The 12,722-nt window shown below is 40.5% G+C and overlaps 1 long non-coding RNA gene across 2 annotated transcripts in view; it reads left to right on the top strand.

Annotated features, from left to right (window-relative positions):
* LOC116813589 (uncharacterized) overlaps positions 1-12,088 on the top strand; it is a 391,404-nt gene extending 379,316 nt beyond the window's left edge. For both annotated transcript variants that reach the window (XR_009214997.1, XR_009214999.1), the window contains exon 6: positions 9,623-12,088. This is a non-coding gene — a long non-coding RNA (uncharacterized LOC116813589). The remainder of the gene's footprint in view (positions 1-9,622) is intronic.
* The last annotated feature ends 634 nt before the right edge of the window (positions 12,089-12,722 follow it).

Genomic DNA, 12,722 nt, shown 5'->3' on the forward strand with positions numbered 1-12,722 from the left:
TCGCTGACCGCATGGCACTTGTTGGTGCTGATAAGTGCAACTTCCCAAGAGATAGGAATGCAAATCGTAATATTTTGTTGAGTCATGTGTACTCTGCGGCTCTTTCCCAAACATTGCATCAGACCTGTAATTGGCAGCTCCCTGTACTCTGCTGGATGACACCAAATGTCCAGGAAAAGCTCAGTCCATTTCTCGAAAAATGTAGTCTCACTCTCTCCATCTGCCTAGTTGTAATATCCTGTCCCTAAAGAAGTAGAACCCCTTGGGGGAGCAAGGGCAAAACCGGTTTTGCAGATAAGTTTGAAAAATATGGCTGTTGGCCTTTCCCACCCACTCTGGTCTCTTAGCAACAAGACAGCTGATGGTATCCACTAGGGGGAAAAAAAAACAAAAACACAAAACAAAACAAAAAACATAGAACATGTGGGGGAGCCTGTCTGAATTGTTGCCTACAGCCTGATTTATTTAAACGTCCACTACGTTCTTGGATGTGAAGACCTAGGAGTCAAGTCATGGGAGCTTTCCCTTGCCCTTCTCTTGACCTCTATGAGGCAGATAGAGGAAAATCTCAGAATGAGAGGAACTTTCTTCCTCTTCAAGACTCTGCGTTATCTGGGATGGCCATTTCCTTTGACCTCAGGAGTAACCACTTGAAAACTTGGACACATTTATAGAAAATTTGGGCTCCTGGGATGCAGTGCTGGGAAAAGCACAGGGCTGAGGGGCTGGAGCTTGGAGTACCAATGGTGACAATCTTTCCCTCCCTGTGGGAGCACTGGCAGGAAATCCACTGTGCCCTTGTCCCCACCCAGGGTTGATTTTCTCCACTGCAAAGTAAGGAGATTGAATTAGATCTTCTCAGTCTTCTCTTAAGGTGCCTTTCACAGTGAGCCTATGGGGGTGGTTGTATGTGCATGTATGTGTGTTTGTGTGTGTGTGTATGGTGTGTGTGTATTTATGTAAACTTTATATTATATCATGTTTCAATCCAATTCTCTCTCTCTCTCTCTCTCCCCACAGAGCTAAGTGGTACCACAAGAATTCAAACCTAGGTCTAGCCAAGTTTGAAATCCATGTTCTCAGCTCCTACCCTATGCTGTTATGATCTACACAGAGAGGCACCACATAGCTAGTATTTTATGTTATATCTGGTGAACTTTCTATCTATGCTTATCAATTCATAGGAGTAGAATTGGGAGTGTTGGCGTTTAGAACATCATACTCCAAAGTATGGCACCATGGCCTGCTGAGTACTTTGAGCTGAAGGACATAGGGAGTTCATAGAAGTGAGATCCTTTTGAGCTTCTGCTCCCACTCCTCTTTTTTGCCCAGAACCAGCCACAGAAACAAGAAATGCTACACTAACTTTCTCCCACTTTACTGTGGGGGAGCTGGCTAAAATGAAATTCTCTGCCCTACCTTATTGTATAGTAGGTCATCAGACTCTCATTTTGGAGGAATCCTACCCCAAACCTGGGAGGAAGAAATGCCATCCAGAGAGGCCAAGAAGAATAGGAACAGACAGATCATGCTGAGATCCCCGCTGTTACCATTAGATCATATCCTCTCGCCTGATCACATTTCTACATGGCAGTCCATTCTTCATTGAATCTAAGCATAAAAATGAATAGTTTTCTGTAGCTCATTGGGTCTTCATTTTGAAGATTCTTATGTCACATCAAATTTTCATTTAAAAAAATTATCATGCTTTTCTCTTGTCATCCTGTCTTTTGTTATAGGGGTGCCATCCTTATGACAAGGAAGGACGAGGAAAGGTATCACACGTTTGTGCTCCTACACGAAGTTATGGAGGACCTAGGGGCTAATAGAGAAACCTGAGTTCACATCCTTGCACTGCCCCTGAACAGTTACATGGCCTCGGGATTCTTTACTATGAAATGTGAATAACAGATCCTATCTGATCAGGTTGCTATGAGAATTAGGTGAAGTGATGTAAAATACTTGGCACAGTGCCTGTAACCTAGTAAGTGCTAAATAAAAAGAGGACAGGGCTTCAAAGAGACAGAGAGGGAGATGAGCTATTGATAAAGTATAGGTTTCTTGATGACAGGAACTTGCCCTATTTATCCTGTAAACTCAGCACATTGTGTTGCACACTGAAGATGATTGTGTTTTCTGAGCCAAACAGATGTCTCTCTCTCTCTCTCTCTCTCACACACACACACACACACGTGATAGAGTGATGAATTCCACAACTTTATGTTGCTGGAACTTCTTAGTAGGGCTCTGCATTTTACAGCAATGCATCACAGTTAAAATAACCAATGCGATCTGGCTGTGATTATTTCTTTCATTATTTAAAAATATCAACAGTTGCTTTTCAAAGCACTTTGATTTTTTTTTTTTTTTTTTTTTGGCCAGATTTTGTTAGGGTGTTTCTCTCTTTCTACCGACACTCTTTTTCTTGAGCACTTACTGTATATCGAGTCTTGGGTCAGGTGTCTTATATTCGTTGTTTTGTCATTATTCCTAATATCCTCCTAGCAACTCTATCAGATAGGTTTTGTTATTTCCATTTCACAGCTGAGGATCTTGAAGCTCAGAAAGTGTGAGTCATCTAAGACCACACACCTGGTCAGTGGCAGAGAAAGAATTTGAACCTACATCTCCCTGCTTATTAAAGCAGACAGTGGGAGCGGGGAGTAATTTGTACATCTTTGGTCTTGATAATTGAGCTCACTCTTTGCAAAAAAAAAAAATAACCGTTTACTTCCTATCAATACTAGAGAACTTGGAGCACTTCATGTTTTCCTGGCACTGAGCTACATTCATTATACACTATCTTATTTAATCCTATTAATGACCCTGCATGGTAGGTAACAATTATTAGGCATAAATTTCAGAGAAAGTAATTATTGACAAGCAGGTTAAGTAATAAGCCTGAGTAACTGGGATTTAAACTTAGGTAGTCTGACTCCAGAGTGAGCTTTCCTCTCAAGAGTGATCCATTGATTTTATTCATGCCCACGAGATTCTGTGGTCTTCATGCACTTGGGGAGCGTGATTGTGGCTTAACTACAACTTAAATTCTGCTCTTTTTGGAGGTGACCATCACCTCCTTCTCTGCCCTGGGAATAAACAATAGAAATTGAGGATACAGAAGTTGTAGAACCATAGGCCAATAGAGTTTAAAACTTGAAAGACTTCTTCAAGAGATCATCTAGTCTAATAGTTTCCAACTATGGGGCATTGCTTGTTTAGTGGCTTATAAAATCAATTTAGTAGTTCATGGCTGACATTCAAAAAATGAGGTGAGTAGAATAGAAAACATGAGATTGTGTTGTACTTAGGGTGAAGCAGTCTTGAGAGCAGTAGTTTCAATTATCTATATGTTAGTGTGTCCTGGGTCACTATGTAAAATGCATTTCTTACTGAGGGTTAAGTTTGAAAAGTTTGAAAAATGTTGACTTCATCCAGTGTTTTTCAAATTTTATTCCATGGCATCTGAGGAGGCCTCAGATATCTTATGGGAGATAAGGATGGAAAAAGTTAAGTAGAAAGAATTTCAGAAATGTCTTCTTATGTTTATCTGCCTTTCATGTTGGACTTTCATAAAATATTTTATCTTAAAAAGAACTTTACTGAAAAAAAAAAAAAAGAATTCAAGAACCACTGATTTACCCCATTGGAATTGTGTTGTTTTGGGTATTGATTCATTCTTATATAACTTCATGAGGTAACCAAGGACCAGCTATGTGCTCAGAACAGTGATGGCTGCCATAGGATATGCAGGAAGACTAGAAAATGTGGTTATCCCTGTCCTTAAATTGTTGATAGAACCAATACAATATCAATTTATTTCTTACATCAACTATGATAAGAAAATACATGAAGAGGTTATTCAGAATATGGCAATTGATTTAAACAGGAATCAAAAGATTGCTGCAAGAAGAGATGTGAAGGGATCAAAGCTGGCTGAAGCAATGGAGATGAAATTGAATATGAAGGGCTGCAATTTGGTTCTAATCAGATGCATAAATACAAGTGTAATATGAATTTAGTTGACAATAGTTCATCATTAAAAGTCTTAAGATTGTGGCTGGGTGCGGTAGCTCACACCTGTAATCCCGGGATTTTGGGAGGCTGATGCAGGCAGATCACGAGGTCAGGAGATTGAGATCATCCTGGCCAACATGGTGAAACCTCGACTCTACTAAAATACAAAAAATTAGCTGGGCGTGGTGGTGCACACCTGTACTCCCAGCTATTCAGGAGGCTGAGGCAGGGGAATCGTTTGAACCTGGGAGGTGGAGATTGCAGTGAGCTGAGACCATGCCACTGCACTCCAGCCTGGCAACAGAGCGAGATTCTGTCTCAAAAAAAAAAAAAAAAAAAAAAGTCTAAGGTTTTTTATTGACTTCTCTGAGTTAACAGTGTGGCATGGGCCAAAACCCAAAGCAAGCTTATTACATTCAATGCATTCATGAACATACAGTACGGAATACTTCTGTTGTGGAATTGCAGAAATGATCACTGTACTTTCCACCTTCTCCTATATGAGGTTCAGTCTGTCATTTATTCTGGTTTGGCCTCATGACTGGCTTTGGCCATTAGAATATGGTTGAAGTGAGGTTGTGTCACTTGAGCCCATTTTTCAAGCATGCAGTCTCCATTCTCGAACCTGTGGAACCCTGATACAGCCATGTGAATAAGTCCTGGTTAGCCTTCTGGAAGAAGACAAATAGTGTTGAGAGAGATCCCACCTGTTCTAGCCCAGGTCACCCTAGACCAGCCAATCTCTAGCTGATCTGCAGCTGATGCAGATGCATGAAATCACCAAGCCCAATCCAGACTAGAAGAATTGCCTAAGCTGACTTCTAGAAGTGTGAGCTAACTTTTGTAATGTTTTGTTAGGCATCAAATCCTAGCAGATGGACCCATTGTCTTGCACTGGCAAAGCCACTCTGGAAGACAATACCATGACCACATTTGATTGCTAGAAACATTCATAAACATTGGCTACAAATGTTTGCAAACTAAAATGTGTTCCGATCGGGGTGGGGAGAAAGGCTCTGAAAACTAAGGAGTTGAGAAAGCTTAGCTTGAAAAGTAAAGATTTTTTAGGAACATGAATTCCACCTTCTGAGATCTGAAATTAGTAGGAAAAGTGAGTTTAATAATTTGTAACCTCTGTGGTTGGTTGAATATTTCGCTGCAATTCTTGCCCCATTACATCCATTTTGTCATAGCCTTATAACAGGCAGCATGCACTTTCCTTCCCCTTTACCTTGGGATTAGATGTGTGGCTTGCTTTGGCCAGTGAAATGTAGGTAGATGTTATAGAGTGCCAGTTCTGGCCCCATAAGGAACATCTCATGTTTCCACTCATTCTCCTATACTTCTGCTATCACTGTAATAACCTAGCCCACTTGGCCCACTGGTCCCAGATAAGGTGAGAAACATGGAACAGAGCTACCTCCCACCACCCTTCAGCATGCTCCGGAGCCTTCCCAGCTAGCCCATACCTTCATAAGTGAGAAATTAATGCTTATTGTACATGCCTCTGAGGTTGTGATAATGATTCGTACCCAGAAATAGTTGGCCAACATACTGCTGAGATTAAAATTAGGATTAAAAAAACATAAAATAATTAGGATCAAGGAATAGCTGCACCAAGAAAGTAGACTTCTGTTGCATTTAAGGAGGAATCTCTTTGCCGAGGAAGAAGAACTGGTGAAATTAGGAATTCTGTATCCTGAGGGATGTTCAACCATCAGCAAGATGTACATAGTCTTTGTAGCTGGAATGAGAATCAGACCTTCATTTGCCGGTGACCAAGATATCAAGTAATTTAGGGGATGAATAGTAGGTCATTTCAGCTGTGTTTCAGCAGAGAGGGAGGATGAGCATGGGAGCTTTTGTGTGTGTGCAGTGCAGGTGTTGCTTAGGAGAAGCAGAGGCTGGGGGAGGTTTGTATGCCTCACCAAGGTGCTGACCTTTGATTTAAACCTGTGTGCATTTGTTATTCAATCTCGAATTCCTCCCTCTTACCAACAAGTTCTGCTCCTAAAGATCCAGCTTAAGTCTAATTTTCTCTGTGACAATTTTCTCTGACCTTTCTAGCCTACAGGGACCAACGCATTTCTGAATTTTTTATCTTGACTGTAATTTATATGCTGTCTTTGCTTTTCCTTGACTTCTTTTCCAGGCTGTTAGATGTTTTCCATGTACTCACATAGCATTTTGTCAAATTAAAAACCTGTTACTCTGATCATGGTCTTGTCTCTTTCCTTAAACATGTGAACTGGTAGAAGGCCAGGAGTATGGCTTATTCACTCTGGTGCCCCTGTATCAACCACATTGCCCAGCATGCCATAGGGCCTTAGGAAATAGTTCTTGAATGAGTGGACATGGATTTCTTTTGTCTTTCTGACTCAAGTATAAATTCCTTAAAAGGCTACTGGTACTCACATTCTCTTAGTGCTCCAAGGCTGTGCATTTATTCATTCAACACATATTTGATGAATGATCCTTACTGTGGCTTACAAAGTCCTATGTCACCTGGCTCCTAACCATCTCTCTGACATCATCTTGTGTAACTCTTTCTCTGAATCACTGACCTTCGCTAGCCACATTCATTTTTTCTCAGTTTTTTTTTAGCTCTTAAAGTTCTTTCCCATCTCAGGGTTTTGTAGTTTCTCTGGCTACAATATCTTCCCCTTGATTTTCTGTGGCTTCCTCTTTCTTGTCATTCAGGTTCAGTTTGAAGTTCTCCTTTTTTGAGAATCCTGTTCTGAATACCCAATTTGAGGTATCATCCAGCCTCTCTCCATCACATCTTCCAATCTCAGTTTTCTGCATGATGCACCTCACTTTCTGATAATTTCCCTTTTTCCTTCTTTTATTCCTCTCTCTCTTGCTCCTTCCCTCCTTCTCTCCCTTCCTTCTTATCTTCCTTCCATCCTTTCTTTCTTACTTCTAACTTGCTTATTTATTTAATTGATTGTCTTTCTCTGTTAAAATATAAGCTTCATAATAACAAGCACCTTTTTGGTTTTGTTCACTGCTGTGTTCCTATTGTCTAATAAATATGTTTTGAATGAATAAATGAATGAATATGAGTCTAGCAGTCAGATGAATGTTGGGAATAGAGAGGAAAGAATTTAGACAAAGTTACTGTCTTTGAGTATTTTACAATTTTTTGCTGAATGAACAATCAATGTGTAAATGATAAAGCAGAATGAACAATCAATGTGTAAATGATAAAGCAAAATGAACAAAAACAAAATAAAACAAACAAACAAAAACAACCAACGAACCAATCAAACAACAAAACAAAACAGACTGGATTGCGTGTAGCCCATCTGATGTACTTAAGCCTCAGCTTTCTGTGCAAAATAGGAATAATAATACATAGTTTGCAGGTTTGCCATGAGGATTAAGTGAGGCAGTGAATGGGCAGCAGCATATCATTCCTAGAATATCATACCTGGAATTCAGCAGGTGCTCCCAGAATGGTATTCTTCACTCCCCTGCCTCATCTCCCTTCTGATATGTGAAATAAAGTAATTAAGAAGCTCATATTGGTCTCCCATCTGAACCACTTCAGAAAATTGAACTCCAATTCCAAGTATGACTCCTAGATTTAAATCCCGTTACGAAAATCTCTCTATCCCAAGTTCTCCAGAGTGTTAACAGTGGAGGTGGAACTGATGGTAGTTCATTTGTGTGGCATGCACTTTGATTCTTTCAGAGCCTTTGTGTGACCCGGGAAGTCTTGTTAGTTGCTGTTCCACCACAATGTGGTGGGGAACTATGTGATAATTGGCTAGAAGCCACTGAAAAAGCATAAAGTGTCTGGAAATGCTATAGACAGGGCTGGTCTTCTGCAGAGGTGCAGTTGACAATGGCTGGCATTTCCTGAAACACCACCATTGAAGAGTCAGTCCTTTAGGTTATATCATTGCTAGCTAAAACAAAACAAAACACACTTTAGTAGTGATTTGCATGTTAATACAAGTTTGCTAAATAGCAGTGCTTAGTTCTAGTTTAAATAGATCATGTTCAGCCCTGACATTCAAGACAATTGAAATATTCTGTGAGCAGAACTCTGACCACAACTATAATAAGGTTAAATGAATCCATATTTTGGGATAGTTCTTTCTGAGGCTGGGTGGCTGTGTCTAGTGAAGAGGTCCCACAAAAGCCCTGGAGAAAGGGCAAGTTTAGCCACTGGAAGAGGCAAGGTCAAGGGCAGTTACACAACAGAACTCCCAAAGTTAACTCATATCTTTTCTTACTGTTCCTAATCTATTTCCCTCCCCCCTCCACCTACACGGATGTGCCCTTTAAATATTTATTTGCCCACCTTTGCAGTGTGTGGTAGACTTTGTCTCAGAAGTCAGCTTGATCCCTTTGAAGGTGTTTACTAATTAAATCAGGCTGGGAGGTTAGGAAAGTTCAGCTATATTTATCCTGTGTAAAGTAGTCCCTGGACCCAGGACCCCTAAACAGCCCCAGGGAGGTCAGCTACAGTTTCCCTGCTTACTTTCTTTGTTGGAGGAAGTCCTAATCATTGCCCAATTAAGCTGAATGACGCTGCTTCTTTTTCTACCATTGGCTACTGGCACAATTCTAAGACAGACATCAGAATGGCTGGAGCCAGAAAGCTAAATGCTCTTAAGTATGTTTATGGACCAGTTTCCCACACAGCCGTATGAAATTCTCACTCAGTAACACAGCATCTGAGCCACAGACAATGACTCAAATACAATTTTGGCTTGGAAGGAAAAGTGCTGCTGTAGCACAGGTCATTTCCCTCTAATATTTTAAAATAGTATTTGTTTCAGGAGAATCTGTGCACATTCATGGATGTACGTGTCTGAGTGTATGAGTAGTGCCTGTGTGTATGTGTTTGTATGTATCTTCAGCTAAGAGAGCTTTCAGAAGAGGCAAAACACAGAGTGAGGGGGATGAACTCCATTGTATTGGGTCTTAGGGCAGCCTCTGCCTCAATACAGCTCCATTGTATTAAGTTCGGGCTCATTTGATTCCCTTCATCCACTTTGTTCATTTTCACTGGTCTGATAGAGAGTGAGAAATAGCTGATCATGATTATATGAAATGTCTGGTTTTGGTCTCAGGGAATCCCCTTAGAGATTCTTGTCTTAAAGGTCTCAACTAGTTCCAACAGCAAGGCCAACCACTTCCCATTTCTGGAGCAGTGGCATGAAGTGCTTGGGGGTGCCTGAAAGCACACTGAGAATCATGCAGTTAGCATTGTGACAAAGCTGTGGGTGCCCATGGGCTTTTCTAGGCATGGCCTTCCTCTCATGGACAGAGTCTGGAGCATTCTGCTTTCTGCATCTATGGGTCATCAGTCACAGGGCTCCATGTCCATAATCCACAGCCTCTTGCTATTTTTACCATGAAACTGGGAGCACCTTAACCCTGTAACCTCAATCCCTAGCTCTGTGCCCATTAACACAGAATAAATAGCTAGTTGTGGTGTTTCTGGTTTAAAGGGCCTGCACTTTTTAAGGTTTTGATGAATACTCCCTAATTATTCTACAAAAAGACTTTACCAAGTTCATGTTTCTTTCCCAATAATCTATGGCAATAATTTCAATCTCCCTCTTCCCTTTTTTTTTTTAACTTCTAGGTAAACATAAGAATGGAATTCTTTTGTATGGTGAACTTGGCTAAAGAGAAGAATGACATCTCTGGGAACTTTCGCTGCTTATAGGAATGAGAGCAAAATCCTGGCATGACCATGATTCTTTAATGAGCACCACTGTGTTGCTGCATTCTGTCTGGCCAATCTAGTCTATAATTGTTTTTTGTTTTGTTTTGTTTTTTGTGTTCTTTTTTGTTTTTTTGACGGAGTTTTGCTCTTATTGCCCAGGCTGGAGTGCAATGGCATGATCTCAGCTCACTGCAGCCTCCTCATCCCGGGTTCAAGCAATTCTCCTGCCTCAGACTCCTAAGTACCTAGGATTACAGGCACCTGCCACCACACCCAGCTAATTTTTGTAATTTTAGTAGAGATGGGGTTTCACCATGTTGGCCAGGCTTGTCTCGAACTCCTGACCTCAGGCGATCCACCTGCCTTGGCCTCCCAAAGTGCTGGGATTACAAGTGTGAGCCATTGTGTTTGGCTATAATAGTTTTTATGCATCATATTAATTCTGGGTTTTTGTTTTAAGAAGAAGCCTTTTTGTTTATTTGTTTGTTTGTGAGGAAGTAAGGCTGGATGGTGGATTAGCAGGGGACTGGAGAAAAGGCAGTCAGTGCTACAGGTAAAGAGATATTAACCTCAGGAGTGACCAGTGGGATGCAACCAGCCGTTGGGGCTTAAAACTCAAGCACATTTCTCCAGTGAAAATTTCCAAGAAGTAGCTAGTTTTGGTTGAGGCTGCCTCTGGACTATCCCCAGCATCTCAGTGGAACTCGGTGTTTCTGAATGAATCACAATAAAGAAGCATTACTTGTGGGATGTGGCCAACCTTTCTGTTCAGCTTTTATTGCGCAGCTGATGGCAGCAGCTGGACTTTACAAAGGTGACGGTGGCTCAAAGCCTTTTTGTTCCACTGTGTCTCATAAAGCTTTCATGAAGCCTCAGTCATCTCTTCAGCAGATCCTGTGTCATGAAGAAGGATGCAGAGAACACAAGGAGCACCCCATCCATGGTGCATCCCAGGTTTCTAAACCTTCCAGGGAGGGGAAATCAGCATTTTTGGCCTGGCCAAGAAGCCAAATTGCTGAAGCTATGGGACTTGTTCCAAACTGCAAGATCTTATTTGATGGGAATGATTGTAGCTTTAGGTAATTCTAGGGCTTATTGGCTTGGGTGAGAGCTCCCTAGTGTCTGCTGGAATGTGATGGCTGTAAGATGCAGGGAGGAGAAATGGAAAAGGAGGGTCTTTATTGACCCAACAGAGCCTTGTAAAAAAGCACCAACTACATATATGCAGTCTGTGCATTTCAAAAGCAACAAACAAACAAAATCAATTTACCAACTCTTGGGAGATAAAATGGATTATCATTCACTGCAAATTCCCTAGGTAAGCAGGAGAGTGTTATACCTGTGCAGAGAGAAAAGTTTTATATATGCTCAACTATGGGTCCTCACTATAATACAGTCCCATCATGTATTTCCTGAGACATCTACTAAGGAGACTTCCTAGAATTGAATCTTTCTCATCTTTTTTTCTCTTTTCTTTCTCGAGTCTTCTGTGACATGTGATAATACAAAACAAAATACGGGTCTTAGAATAAATGTACCTGGAATCAAGTCATTGTGAAATGTTGGGCTTCTTTGACCCTCAGTATTCCCATCTGCAAACCAGGAATAATAAGACCTGCATTTCTCCATTGACCATTAGTGAATTGAGCTTCAATTACCTAATTAGAGAAAAAGTTAAATATTGCCTCCAAAGCTTAACATACATTTTAATATTTTTACTTTCTGCTTTTAAAAATATGCTTCTCATTTTCTTCCCCTGACTAGATCTTTGACTGCCAGAGAGATGTATAAGCATCTTGAGCTCCACTGGTAGAGTTATGAGTTCTTGAATTTAGAGGTTATTAGAAGAATTTTTTCCTACTGTTTTTATGTAAATTACCACTCAGGAAACAATGGTGGAATAGAATCTTTTTTTCCTTTTTATAATGTCTTTTTCATTGCTTCCAAACTTTTCATAACTTTTCTACAGCTACCAACACCATGTTATATCATCCAGACTGCCATTGCAATACACTCTTAACTCTGTCCATGCTAGCACATCCTATACATAGCATTCATTCATTCATTCGCTCACTTAGCAAACATACCTGGTAGAGCCTGAACATTCTATTAGGTGCTAGACATATTAATGAGTTCAAATATCTTCTTCAGATTCCCATCACTTGTCATATAAATGTCAAGGCCCATTGCCTATGATTCAGAAACTTCTGCATTTACTTATTTCAACCTGCTTTGATACCTTTAACCTACTTTTTCCTTTTTTTCTTTCCTCTAAGAAATAGGGTCTTGCAGTGTTACCCAGGATAGATTTTAACCCGTAGTCCCAAGGGATCTTCCTGCCTCAGCCTCCTGGTTAGTTGGAACTATAGTTGTATGCTGCTGTCCCCGGCTCAACCTGCTTTTTAATTCTTTCTCTCCATACATGGTATTATGGACTCTCAGCTCCAGGTGGACCAATCTCCTCTTGTGTCTGTGCCTTTGCTTTGGTGGTCCTCTTCCAGGTGTGCCCACCTATCTCGATTTCACTTGTTCAAACCTAGTATTCAGTGGGAAGTTCAGGTGTTACTGCTTTTGTGAAACTCCCCTGACAACAAAGGTTCATAGGACCCTTGTTGTTTAATATCTGAATTTATATATTTCAAATTGCTAGTTATCTTTTTAAGCATATAGGAAAACAACAAGATTTCAAGATACTTAAATGAAAAGAGAGAAAGATACTGGTTTATCTGTTCTCTCACCCTCCATAGAATCTAATACTGTCTTACTCAACAAATACTTGCCTGTTTATTGTTTAAGCCACATAAGAACACATAAAAATGGAAAGTGATTCACTATTGGGATTATTCCAGTAGTTTATTACTTCCCTCTTATTTATTTATTTTTTGGATGACTTCAGATACCAACTTGGTTCAAACCCTTATCAAAAATGACCTTTCCAACTTGGCTCCTGTGGAGTCTTCATCCTTCTTCTGTCGTTGCTATAGAAATACAGGATTGCCTAGTCTAGTTTGGAGAG

This window comes from Hylobates moloch, unplaced genomic scaffold (genome assembly GCF_009828535.3).
Source record: "Hylobates moloch isolate HMO894 unplaced genomic scaffold, HMol_V3 SCAFFOLD_9, whole genome shotgun sequence".
Lineage (NCBI taxonomy): Eukaryota > Metazoa > Chordata > Mammalia > Primates > Hylobatidae > Hylobates > Hylobates moloch.